This window comes from Cnephaeus nilssonii (assembly GCF_951640355.1).
Source record: "Cnephaeus nilssonii genome assembly, chromosome: 4".
NCBI classification, from domain to species: Eukaryota; Metazoa; Chordata; class Mammalia; order Chiroptera; family Vespertilionidae; genus Cnephaeus; species Cnephaeus nilssonii.
The window spans coordinates 69,233,886-69,246,771 of NC_137075.1; positions in this window are offsets into that span (position 1 = coordinate 69,233,886).

Below are 12,886 nucleotides of genomic sequence, written 5' to 3' on the forward strand. Positions count from 1 at the left end.
GCTGACACAGTCTGTCTCCTCCCAGATGCTCACGGATGCCCTTTGCCATATCTGTGTGCCCCTCCATCAGCTCTGATATGCTTCTGCTTCCAATGGCCGGCACCTCTGACTCTCCTTGGGCGGCTGCCCTTGGGTACTGTCTACATATGCAGACCGCAGAGATGCTGGGGAGCTTAGTTCCTAGCCAGTGGCTGCTCAGTGTGAGAGGAAGGAGGCCCAGGTCCCTTGCCTGACAGCAGGACATACATAGATGTCCCTATGGAATCAGGCTGAGCTACTCCCTCTTGGATTTTGGCTAAACTCACCCTTGGTCAGCAAATCTCTTTCGCTTCCCTTGCCTACTTCACACATTCAGGTGCTAGCATCTTCTGGAAGCATTTCCTTAATAAAATACTTCTCTACAAATCCTCCTCTCAGAATTGGCTTCTGTGAACCTGACTTTAGACAAGGGGCATAATAAGAATATAAACAAAATTCTATAAAACCACAGAAGGAGTGACTAATTCTGCCTGGAGATTAAGGAAGTTTCCATAAAAGGCATGTTATTTGAACTAGCCCTTGAAGAGTAATTTGGGTTTTGCCAGGCAGAAGGAATTGAGGAATGTCATAATACATCTGGGGAAAATACATACACGTGCAGGAATAATGAAGGTGATGTGGGGAATGATAGGAGATGAAGCTGCAAAGGTAGGCTAAGATTAACCAAAGAAGAGTCTTAAATGTTTTTAAAGAATTTTGGCTTTTAAAAAAAAATTGGCAATACTACGCCATTGTGTGTTTCTGAGTAGGGTAGAAACATGATACATCTCTCTTTTCGAAAATAATTAAATGGGAATATAAAGAATGGGTTGGAGAGATAAGAGATAAACAATGGAAGCCAGTTTGGAGGCCATTACAATATTCTGGGTGAGGATGATGAGGGACTTACCTAGGGTCCTGGGCATGAGAGTGAAAAGGAAAGAATGGATCTGGAGAATGAATGAATGGACTTGTCAATTAACTGGATGTAGGTGAGAAAATGATAGCCATCAAAAGTGGCTGAAGTGCTAGATTGGATCAGAAAGTGAATGATGGAGCCATCTACCAAGAGAGATAACCCGGGAGGCAAAAGCCAGAGAAATAAATGAGTTTAGTTTTGGGATATGTGAAAACTGAAAGAGACACCTAAAAAAATCTCTAATAACACAAAGAAATTTGAACAAAGTCTGAGAATAAAAAGCAAAAAAAAAAATAAAAAAAAATTGGGATATTGAGACACTGAAGATCTAGTTTAAGGTTTAGATCAAAGAGAGACACCTTTTAAAAGTAGCTTTCTGGAATGGAATCAAAATAACAAAACCAACTGCAGAAACTTGGACACCCTTTAGGACTAAGAATACTTGAAATTTACTTATGACAAAGTGCAATGCTTCAGTTTCATTATGGTTTTACTTTACTGATTAAAACTAGAGTGGGGCATCTATATGATCTAAAGATTATATCTGATATATTAAATTTGTCTGGCTATTTGGAGCAATCTGTGAAAGCAGAGTCCTATGACAACAGTGCTGAAAGGAAGAAGAATAATAGTGCTTTTAGTGTTTGCAGCCTATTACCTGTCCCACGTAACACACTGCTGGTGGAGGGACTGCTGGAGAAATAAATCCGTCAACTGACAGCGGCCATTTCCTGGCCCTTAATTATTGCTGCTCACTTGCTTCTGGCCTTGCACTGATTTTTAAGAAATAAATCAATATCTCCATGTGAGAACTGGCACCCCGGCATTGGGTTGACATTTCAAGCAGCACACAATTAGAAAAAAAAGTCCAAATTCTTAAAGAATGTTTCAGTTGAGGAAAAGCCTACTTTACGTAAGACTCATTGTTTCAAAAGCCAAATGAACTAAAGAGCAGCAGAGAGGCCTCACTCCTATCAATGTTACATGTAAACTCTTCTCTTTGAGAGCACTTAATACTTAGAAACTAACACTTCCTCCTATCCGAAGGTAAGATGTAGTTTTCAAATGCCAAGTTACTCATAGAAATAACAGAGAAAGAAAAGATAGAAAACACAGGGGGCAAGAGAAGGAGGATATTAATAGTGCTTATTCATTCCATCTTTCTTCCTCCGTTCTTCACTTCTTTCCTTCATCCTTCACTCAGTCCTTCCCTCCCTCCCTCGCCCACTCCCAGGAATACCTAAGATTAAGAACCTACTGTGTGCTAGGAACTGTACTAGGCGTAAGAGACAATATACTGAGCAAGAGAAACATATATGATCTTTACTCTCAGGGAATTTGTCTATCAAACTTGATTTCAGATCCTATATATAAATAAAAGATAAAATCACTAGTTTTTTTCCCCACTCCTGTTCTTTCTCACCTTCTTGTTGTATAATAAAAGCATATTAGGTCCACCCATTGGTCTGGCAAATGTGGTAGGCATAACCCAGCGAGGCTGCCTGCATTTGAAATCCAACTCTCTCACTTAATAGTTGTCTATAGTTGGTCAAGTGATTAACCTTTTGACCCTCTGTCTCTTCATCTATAAAACATAGAGGATAATAGCATATACATGCTTCACAGGACAGTTTTGAGTATTACAAGAATTAATTCATTTAGGACGTAGAATGGGCTCTGATACACAATGAGTGATCAATCGATGCTACCCACTCTTATTGTTATCATGCACAGGAATAAACAGGTGAAACAGACCATATCTTTTGAGGAGCGTACAGTCTTGCAGGTGGAGACAGACAGGTACACAGATAAAGGCGTAAAGTGTGGTGGGTGGAATGACGAAGGAAGAATGCTTGGGCTATCATGGGGGTTTCACAAGCAAGGGCGTGGTGAATTCTTTGGGTCAACTCTTTTGAGACGGATGTAATATCAATCCAAAGCAGTTTCTTATTTCCCTGACCCTTAGGTAAACGATCCTTCCCTATTAAATGCCTGTTTTGCTTGCTTTATTTGCCCATAGCTATTCCACTGTGAATAATTATGTAAGCACAAATGAAGGCTTTTTTATGAAGGGACATTGTGGTCCCTCTTTATTTACACTCTGAATAAAGGAGCTTACCAAAATAGGTGGAACTAGGTTACATTTTTCTTGATTTCTTATGTTCGGTGGCATATTTCTTATAGAAATCAGAGTTGTTTGTGCAACGGAAAAATAGGCCTTTTCTCATCCCGGAAAATGATCTTGTTCCTTTGCCAGTGACTGCCTGTGTCATGGCCATATGATTTCATTCTGGCCAACGGCAACCAAAGGAAGCTGGCGGTTCTGGAAAGATTTTTCTCAATAATGTGAGATGAACGGGAGGAAAGACCACTGCTCTTCTCTGGCTTATGTTGGTCTGCAAGCGATGGCTGGCACTGCTGCAGCCATCCTGTGACCAGAAAGGAAGATACTCCTGACATCCTAAGGATGGCAAAGGAGAAAGATGGAAACAAAGCGGGTCCCTGAAGACATCCTTGAGGGGCTGGATTTACCTATCTGGGCCTTGCTCCACCTCCAGACAACTTGCTGTGAGAGAAAATAACCCCTTAATCGCTCATGCTGCTTTTAGATGGTCTTCCTTTCAGTTAACTCCTTGTGGTAGCTTGTGCCCAAGGATTTGTACATACTCTTCCTTTTAAGCCCAGGACACATGACTTGCTTTGTCTAAAGAACTGTGAGCAGCATGATGGGGCACTTCTGGGGAGAAGCTTCAAGGGCCAGCATGTGGCTGGCCATGCCCCCTCTCCCTGCCCCTTCGATCGGGGAAGCATGTTGAGACGGAGCCTCTACCCACCTGGTTCTCAATAACTGCAACAAGCAAGGGCCTTCTGGTCCCTTCCATGATGCGCTTGTGGTGTGAGCAAGAAATGAACTCGGTCACTTTAAGCTGCTGGAACTTGTTGTTATTGTTGTTACCAGGGATAAATTTAGTCTGTTTTGACTGGGGAACATCCTAAAAGCTGTAGTGACTAAAAACAGTGAAGTGAAGGCAAGAGCTTGGGGTGCAGAAGCTCAACTCTGAGTAACTGAGCAGCTACTGGAAGAAACAGGCTCACCCTTGCCTACTTCACACACTGCCTGGTTAGTGCGATGAGCGTCCGAATGGTAAGTAATTCAATCCAAAGAATGAATTCAAAATGTCTTCACTTCAATGCATTATTCAGAGTAAATTAATCACAACTTATTAAGTGTCTCTTTAGTATCTCTGACACTGGCCTCATCCCTTTGCCCCACCAAGCTGTTTCTGTAATGACCTCACTTATGCACTCCCCTCAGCACCCATCTACTTAGACACCTACCTAGGGGACTTTCGGTAATGGCTCAATGGCCATATAGCTGAATTTCGGTTGTACAAATGAGAAATGAGGGTGATGCACTGGGGGCTGGGCATGGAGGGCAGGAGAATGATGATGGTGGTAGGTAACTCTTACACAATCTTCGTTCTATACCAAGTGCATTCTAAGCACCTGATATCTGGTAACTCACTTAACCCTCATCTTATGAGGCAGATATTACTATTTTCTCTCCTTTACAGAGGAGAAAACAGGCATCATGGAGAGGTTAAGTTCTTATCCAAGGTCATGCAACTGGAATGTGGCGACGCTTGGATTTGATTCCAGGCAATCTGTTCTAACTATGATGCTTAAGCAAAGAGGAGCAGGGGGTGTTTGTGTGCATCAGTTCTTAAAGAAATGGGTTAAGAGCCCACTTCAGTTTCACTGGACTTAAATCCTAGCTGGGTGTTGTTTACCAATTTGCAAAACATGCTTATGTCCTGGTTCCTCAATGGTAAGATGGCGCTGGTGATGGGCTGTCCTCTGTGAAGTAACAGAGGCACATGAAGACCCTGTTTTCAAGCTGGGTTTTGGTAATGGTATTGGGGCTGCTATAGCATTCTAGGGCGAAACCTCCCTCCCTCTCCCCCGAGGGTGTAGAAGTCTCAGGCATGTGAAGAGTCATGCACAAAAGTGAAATGAGCCTTTGGGGATTTCTCTAGGAATTTGTAGGGGGGTGCCGGCTGTAGGGTGACAATAGGACATGGGAAAGGCTGTCTGGAGAGTCACTTCTGGGATCTGAAGATGCAATAGCAGCCTAGATGCACTTGATATTCTGGAATGGATGGTTGGTGAGCCTTTTGGACCAACTGTGATTTAGAGAGTTGGGGGCAGAATGCTATTGAATGGAAACTATAATTGGAAATTTTAAAAAAGAGAGTTGGGGCATTTTTCTGAGGTCTAAAAGGGGTGCATAGATGTGCATATGAGTAAAGAGATGGGGGCAAGGAACTTGGACCTGAAATTGTTTCAGAAAAGCTTTAGAAATGTAGCTCAAGAGATAGAACTTAATACTTTGGGGGAAATGCAATTAACTTCTAGCAGGTCCTTCAGGTTGTATATCTGAAATGTGTTTTGAAATTAAACACTTCTCACCATCCCCACCGTGGCCTCTTCCAACACTACTTACGGCCATCGTCGTATCTCTCCTAGACTCGGAGTCAGTCTAACTGGTCTCCCTACTTGTCCCTGCCCCATCCATCCATTTGCCTCCTAGGAGACAAAGTGATCTTTTTAAAGTCAATTCCTGTGGCTCCTTCCCGCTCTTAGAATAACCCCCAAATCTTTACCACACAATCTGGCCCTGCCTAACACCTGGATCTCAGCTCTCACTTAGGCCCACCTCCCCCATGTTTCTCCAATCCAGCCCTCAGGCCTTCGCTCTGTGATATGAGCACACCACGCTCCTTCCCGCATCAACTGTCCCCGTGGCCTGCAGTGCTTTCCCCAGGCTCTTTGCAGAGCTGGCTCCTTCTCCTCCTCTGCTCTGGATCCAAATACCACCTTCTCCGACGTCCCAATCCCCTGCCCTCTGCTCCTCACCCTCTCTTGGCCACCCTCTATGCCAGTGGTCGGCAAACTGCGGCTCGCGAGCTACATGCAGCTCTTTGGCCCCTTGAGTGTGGCTCTTCCACAAAATACCATGGCCTGAGCGAGTCTATTTTGAAGAAGTGGCATTAGAAGAAGTTTAAGTTTAAAAAATTTGCTCTCAAAAGAAATTTCAATCGTTGTACTGTTGATATTTGGCTCTGTTGACTAATGAGTTTGCCGACCACTGCTCTATGCCATTAGCAGATTTCCTTTCCTTCACAGCACTCACCGCTATCTGAAATGGTCCTGTTTGTTTATTTGCTCATTTATCTTTTATTTTAAAATTATATTTTTATTGATTTCAGAGAGCAAGGAAGAGGGAGAGAGAGATAGGAACATCAATGATGAGAGAGAAGCATTGATTTTGATCAGCTGCCTCCTGCATGCCCCACACTGGGGATCAGCCCACAACCCAAGCATGTGCCCTGACCGTGACCTCCTGGTTCATAGGTTGACGCTCAACCACTGAGCCATGCCAGCCGGGGCATTTGGCCATTTAAAGGACTGTCACCATCTCCCCTATTAGCCTGACTGGGCCTTGTTCACCTTATTCGTGGCTGTATCCCCAGCACCCAGATCAGTTTCCAGTGCACGGATGCTCCATAAATTAAGAAGTAAGTAATTTACATTTAATTTCCGTCAGTAATACATTTCAAACAGTTTACTTATATGTCTCCCAGTGGAAAAGAGGATAAAAAAATTAATTTTATTCACATTTAATTGAATATTGATGTATTCTTTGAATAATGGCAATGGAATAGTGATTTCTGAACATAGTTTTGTGAGGTTATCTACCTCTAGAAAATCTGAAATTACATTTGGCTCAGAATAAATTATTTTTACATAGAAATATTTAAACCCAGGAGCCTGATTGATAGATTCCTATTTTTAAGTATTATGAAAAGACAAAATTTAAATATTATGAAAATGTAAAATATGAGCTACAATGTTTCTGTAATAAAGAGCTTATAGTTGTAAGGGTAAAGAATACACTATCAAAATCTAGCTAACTATATTTTCTTTACTGATTTCTTTGAATAATTTATTGATACTGAATATTTATTTGAGATCTTTTGAAATAGTAACGTTCTACCTGGGTATCAACTTCATTTCCTTATTTGTCTAATTTCTGGATTTGATTAAACATTTTTATATTTAAAGATGGAGAGGCCTCTGGGATATAATCATCTTCAACCCACATGTGGCTAAATTTGGTCAAATTTGCTGACTGTGTAAAGAGCCCTTTCTGAGAAGTAAATATTAATGCTGACTGGTTTTGAAAAAGGAATCCTTGGGGCACCTCTCCTCCTTCTTTCCATTTTTAGACACCTCTGTTAGCTGCCTTAACACTTGAGTGGAAGTGTTTCTAAAGGAGCCTGTGAAGATTTGGAAAAGATTTCATTTTCAATATCCCAGATTGCAGCCTCTGCATTTGCTTGGTTTTGATACATGTGCTCCATCTGTCTTGGAGATATGGAAGACTCGGTTGGGGAGAAGGGAAAGGGCAAATCTGTTCCCCCAGTTCTCTAACGTGTCCAAAGATTCCTTCACATGTAAGATCTAGCACAGGGCTTCCTTCGCTTCTAACTTCCACAGCGCTCACCGCCCAGGTGCCTGTCAACCTGCCGTCCACAGCAGGGAGAGGAGAGATTGCTTAGTTACTTTCCGGTTAGAAAGTTTGCAAGGTTGAAAGCCTTTTGCACAACCTCTACTTTGGAAGACTCCTGTCAGATTTCTTATCATTTCAGGTGAATTTAATGAAACACACAGATTGGTTCTTTTATTATGAATATACTTTACAAGACTATAATCAATTTACTTGCTGGCTGCAGTGGATCTAGGATTTCTGATACCTTTCTTTCCTGTTTCAGGCTAAGTACTGGCTGAAAAACAAAACATTTCTTTGCCTATCCCCAGCTGCACCTGATGGTGAAAGAAGTTGAAATCTTACTCCTCGCTGGACATTACATCCAATTTCAAGCTTCTATTTATCTTTTTTTTTTTTTAAGCCGCTGAAGAATACCTAGTAAAGTTTTGTGTTTCTCTGAAAATCAGCCAGTTATATTTGTAATTGGAGCACGTCATGAATTGGGTGTCTGGGAGACCTAAGTACTTTTATCTGTCCTATTATTGTTTAACATTATGTTTATGTATCTATTGAGTGTCTTGTAGCCTTAGAAGGTGAACTTCTGGAGACTAAAGATCTTTTATGATGTGGGTAGCACCAAATAAAATAGGGATTCTTCAACATCTTCTCAAAAGGGACTTTAATCTGGAGCTCTAAAGTGACACTTTCATGTGTGTGAACAGAATCAAACCTTCAATAAGCAAAACTCACAGCCCCCAACTTTATGAACCTCTCTCCTGAATTAAGAAGATGTTAGTATCCCGGTTTGCTAATTTGTGGAGAATCATTATTTTAGAATTGTTATAAATAAAGTATTTTAAAGCAGTATGCACTGTTTAAATATCATGTGCTATTTAAAGCCAGTTTACAAATCATGGCTCAAGCTGATAAATGTGTACATTAGTGCCTAACCCACACAATATCAAATTTTCTCACGTCCTATGACTCATCTGAGAGCTCTCTTCACTGGCCATCAATATCACCTATCCTGTTACAAGACCTTGTCATCACCCAGAACTGCTTCACCTCTGAAATCTTGAACTTTGAAATTCCACTCTGACCTCAACCATACACCCTTTTCTCCCCTATACCTTCACCCCACCTATCTTCACCCCTAATAAGGCATTGGCCTTCAATTTCCCCTCCAATAGCCCCAGCCCCCTTGGGTTTAAGGACACTCCCATCGTCTGACACAGCCCCCTTCCTCCTTGACTTTCTGACACAGACAACCAACAAATCCTCAGTCTTGGACCCAGCCACCCATCTGCTTTCTTTGGCTAGTGAGCATTACTAGAAGAAAATCGCATAGCACATAATCATGCAGTCAGGTGCTAATACACATTTTGAATTTCAAACTTCAACTGGACATTCAAGACCGCCTGAACTTCTTTGATTATTCCTCGTTAATTCCCTACCTGATCTGAGGCACGTGGGATTGGATCACAGGAATCATAGACACTCAGAACAAAGCTAAATTATCCTATTCAAATATATAAAGTTCCCTTTTCCCCTTGGATTTCATGTGGGCCAAATTTCCCCCCCCCCCTTTTTTTTTTTTTTTTGGTTAGGTGTTTCCTCTTATTTTCATTTTCTTTTGTAATTTTCCAAGTAGATTACTTCTTGGAGTAATTAAAGAGTTTAGAGGAGTATAACAGAGTTGAAAATAGCCCAGCTGGCGTGGCTCAGTGGTTGACCTATGAACCAGGAGGTCACGGTTCAATTCCTGGTCAGGACACATGCCCAGGTTGTGGGCTCGATCCCCAGTGTGGGCCATGCAGGAGGCAGCTGAGTAATGATTCTCTCCCATCATTGATGTTTCTATCTCTCTCTCCCTTTCCCTTCCTCTCTGAAATCACTTAAAAATATATATATTAAAAAAAAGAGTTGAAGATAATCACAAAATATTGACTATACACCTACTATGTGCCAAACACTGTTTTAGGTGCAGGGATACAGCAGTGAACAAAATAAACAGGTCTACTCTTATGTTTTAGTAGCAATGGACAGAAAATAGGCAAATCAGTAAAATATATGCTAAGTCTCATAGGTGGGACTGCAGAGTCCTGGAGTGGTGGTGGAGGCTGTGAGGTGTGCTGTGGGAAGGCTGCTCCGTGGACTCGGTGCAAGCATGAGACAGACTGCCTGGGTTCAAACCCCAGCTCTGGCACTTGCTACATGTGTGACCCTGAGCAAGTTACTGAACCTTTCTGAGACTTAGTTTCCCTATCTATAGTATAAAATAAAGAATTTCATACTGCCAACAACTGAGGGTCGTTATGAGGATTAAGCAACTTAATACACACATAGCATTTCTCCTTGTAAGCACCATATAATTTTCAACAATTTTGTTTTCAATAGTTGTCTCAAATCACCCTCACATTCATGGCCCATGCCCTAGAGGCAGAGATAGACTGACCACGAAGGGAAAGGACCTAGCAATGTGTTCATGTGGTGCTTTTGTCAAATTTGCCAAAGTGAGATATTTTAATCACAATTGGTTAAGACACCACCTGTTTCCATGTGCTCCCCTTGTGTCCGTTAGCAATGAAGTAGTGTCTGCTGGCATTTAGGGATCAGCGAAGAGGAAGTTAAGTTTGAAACACATTTAGTTTAGTTGGATTCAATGGGGAACATCTGTGTGGTTTGGTCACTTCCATTCGATTTCAATTATTGCTGGTAATCTCAGGACTCCTGATGCCCACTGTACCTAGGTGCAGGCGGAACAAGGTGATGGGAACGTGTCCCACAGATCCTGGCTACAGAGGCATGGGGGTAGAGGGGAAAACAGGGTTTGAAATGCACAGAGCCAGAAGTTAATCTGTGGAAAGTTTTTGTAATCTTCTGGTATATAAAATTGTAAGTAGAGGATTTGGTTCTCAGGACATAGTCAAAACAGAAGTCTTTTAAACAATTATTTACTTATTTAGTAACTAGAGGCCCGGTGCACGAAAATCATGCACGGTGGCGGGTGTGTGTGTGTGTGTGTGTGTGTCCCTCAGCCCAGCCTGCACCCTCTCCAATCTGGGACCCCTCGAGGGATGTCCGACTGCCCATTTAGGCCCGATCCTAGTGGGGCCTAACCAGGACTGCTGGCTCCCAAGCCTGTGCCCTCTAGCAGTCCGGGACCCTTTGGGGGATGTCTGCCTGCCGGCTTAGGCCCTATCCCCCCAGGCAAGGGATCGGGCCTAAGCTGACAGGCAGACATCCCTCACACTGTATATATACATATATTTTAATGTATTTTACTGATATCAGAGAGGAAGGAAGAAGGAGAGCGAGATAGAAACATCAATGATGAGAATCATTGATTGGCTGCCTCCTGCACACCCCCTACTGGGGAGCGAGCCAACAACCTGGGCTTGTGCCCTGACCTGGAATCCCACGGTGTCTCCTGGTTCATAGGTCGGCTTCAACCACTGAGCCACACCAGCCAGGCTAAGTATATTTTTTAAGGACAGAAGAGAAAACCCTGCTTTGTGGAGTCCTGACTGAGGGCATGTCCAACATGGCAAAGGCTCTGACTTTAGTGAGAGCTGTCCTCATTCCTTCCTTTTAAAACATTGCAAAATGATTCATTTTTTGGGGGAAGAGATTAAATAATACAGGAGGGTAGAAAGTCAAAAGCAAAATTGACTCACCCCCCAGTCCTACTCCCATTACCCAATCTTTGCTTCTGGGCAGCTTTTCAAGTCCACACAGGACGGCAGCAGCCGCCTGTCCAGGAGGGCTGCAGCCACGCTCAAAAGACCAGAAACACGAAATGATGCCGAGCTGTGTCCAGACAGACACACAGGATGGAAGAGTACAATAAACACATGATTTGTACAGTGAAAGAAAGAAACTATTTAAACTGTAATACCCACGGGAACCCTTTATTCTCAGTGGAGGCCTGCGGTGTAGGAGCGGAATGGAGAGCAGGCTTGGGTGTTTGACTCTGGCTCCACAGGTGACCTGTCCCACACACACTGGGAGAGAACCGTAAGAAGGGCCTAGCATTCAGGTGCTCATAAAATGAGGCCGCCCCTCCGCAGGAATTGTTTGGTTTAAAACGCCTGGATTGGAGGTCCCTGATGGGATGGGGCGGGCAGCTGCAGGGCTGGGCTGGGGAGAACCGAGGAGGGATCGAAGCACCCCAACCCCAGCCTTCCCACCTCCTCTCTTCAAAGCAATTGTCACGTCTTACAACTTGCTGTCAAACAAAGCAAAGGAACGAGCAGCACCTGAGCTCGGCCTTTGGGAAACAGAAGCAACAGCTGCGCGAGGGGAAGCCCGGAGCAGGAGGGCAGCCCTGGCTGAGTCTGAAAATAAAACCCGGCCTGACAGCCTAACAAAGGCCTCCTGTCAGCGCGGCAAGAGGGGCTGTTCTGGCCGCTCCCTGCCAGGCGGTTGGGGGGCCCACCACGTGGGAGTGACCCCCACCCCCACCCCACCCCCTGCCCCCTCTGGGAGTCACTGCCCTCAGTAAACACCTCTTCAATGGCCAGCCCCTGCCCTTGGCTTCCAGGCCTCTCTCACTGCCACCGTGTTGGGACTTTAAAGATGGATCGACAGTGGTTCCTTTGTTGACAAAATCTCCTGCCCACAGTGAAAGCAAAGCCCGTGCCGCACGCCTCGCCTCTGCCGTTCTTAGGCTTTCAACAGGCAGCCATGAACCGGGCTGGTCTTGGAAGTACCCCCTCCCCCCGCAGAGAAGGAGCCCGGGAGAGCAATCTGCTCTAGCAACGCGGTCAGCTCCGCCCTGGCTGCCTCTGCGCCCCACAAGCTTGTGTTTGTGCCTGCGGTTGGGCATAGCTTGCTCCTCTCCCCGGGGTTCAACTTGGATTGGTCAGGAAGAGGTTTCTCAGCTTGAAAAGGATAAAACTCCTACATGGATTAAAAAAGAAAATTGTCAATAGGAAAAGCAAAAACATCTAGGAAGCAAGGAAGCATATGCTAGAAGAGTGAATACTTCTAATATTGAATTTGACAAGGTTTTAAAGAAATGTTCCTGTTTGGTTTAGGACCAATGTTAGACAGAGCTAGCTGCTGTCTCAGTGACTCTCTAGTCAAACTTTCTGGCTCAAAGGTATCACCATTGTTCAGGCTCCTCGTTGGCTCACTACTGCCCCCAGGTGTCTAATCTAAAAACCACACCATAGACCTTGACTGCTTTTCTGCTTTGCAAATAAATGGTGGAAACTCCCCACCAGTCTACTTTTAGCTCTCCTGAAAATTAACAGTATAGAATGAAAGCAACGTTTTAGCTCGTTAGTGAGAGCTGTGTAACCCAGGCGAGTTTCCACCAAGTCTTCCATTTTAGAACACATTATTATCTCACCTTTTTTTGTTTTTGCAAGTCATTGTGCCTTTGCTGAAGG